Genomic DNA, 914 nt, shown 5'->3' with positions numbered 1-914 from the left:
GGATGGTGTAGGGCCAGGGATGGTGTAGGGTCAGGGATGGTGTAGGGTCAGGGATGGTGTAGGGTCAGGGCTGGTGTAGGGTCAGGGATGGTGCTGTCAGAGGGACAACAGAAACGCCCAGTCTACCAGGGCACTACACATCTACAAGCAGTATAGTCTGATGCTTCGCTGCAAGGCATTGGGTGCAAAATCTGTGTGGTGGAGTTAGCTTCTATTTCAGATCTGGATTTGAGTCAAGTCTTTTTTTTTAATTGTTCAACACACCCCCACCCATGTCTGTATCTCTGTGAGATCTCAGCTCCACCGACAACCTGCATTTATCCCGACTCTCTCTCTGTGACTCACACTGAAGCCACCAGTTAAACGGTTTGAATACAGAGCCCCAAACTTGATTCCACGGAGCTGGGGGACCACACTCAAGTTGATGGGAATGTCAGCCTTGAAAAATGGGCCATGTGGTTAACCGCCAGTAACTTTGTTAACACAGAGAGAAAACAATGATATAGAAGCTGCCGTCTGTCCCAATGGGCCGGGCCAGCTCAGAATCACAGCATGGAGATGGTAGTGATGGGAACTAGTCAGTGTTTTTTTCTTGGGGTGGGGGGGGGGGGGGGGGGGGAGGGGAGCGGGGTGGTGGTGTTGACTCATTGCTGCCTGACGCTCGTTGTTCTGTTTAAATAACCTCTCTGCATTGTAGTTGCCTCCACCCACATTTCCAGGCCATGCCTTCCACACCCGGACTACCCGATTTCTAAAGAAGTTCTTGCTTTCTCTGACCCGCTTTTTTGCACCATGTTGTACAATCCGTGCCCCCACCCCCACCCCCGACTCACTCTATTCACACATTCTGCCTCTTCGCTCTGTCCAGGCCCCTGGTGATTTTGATCTCCTCCCGGCCTTGTCCTCTCTCAGCA

This window comes from Rhincodon typus, unplaced genomic scaffold, assembly GCF_021869965.1.
Source record: "Rhincodon typus isolate 14 unplaced genomic scaffold, sRhiTyp1.1 hic_rhity00000053, whole genome shotgun sequence".
In the NCBI taxonomy this organism is placed as follows: domain Eukaryota; kingdom Metazoa; phylum Chordata; class Chondrichthyes; order Orectolobiformes; family Rhincodontidae; genus Rhincodon; species Rhincodon typus.
This window is presented reverse-complemented; position numbering follows the sequence as displayed.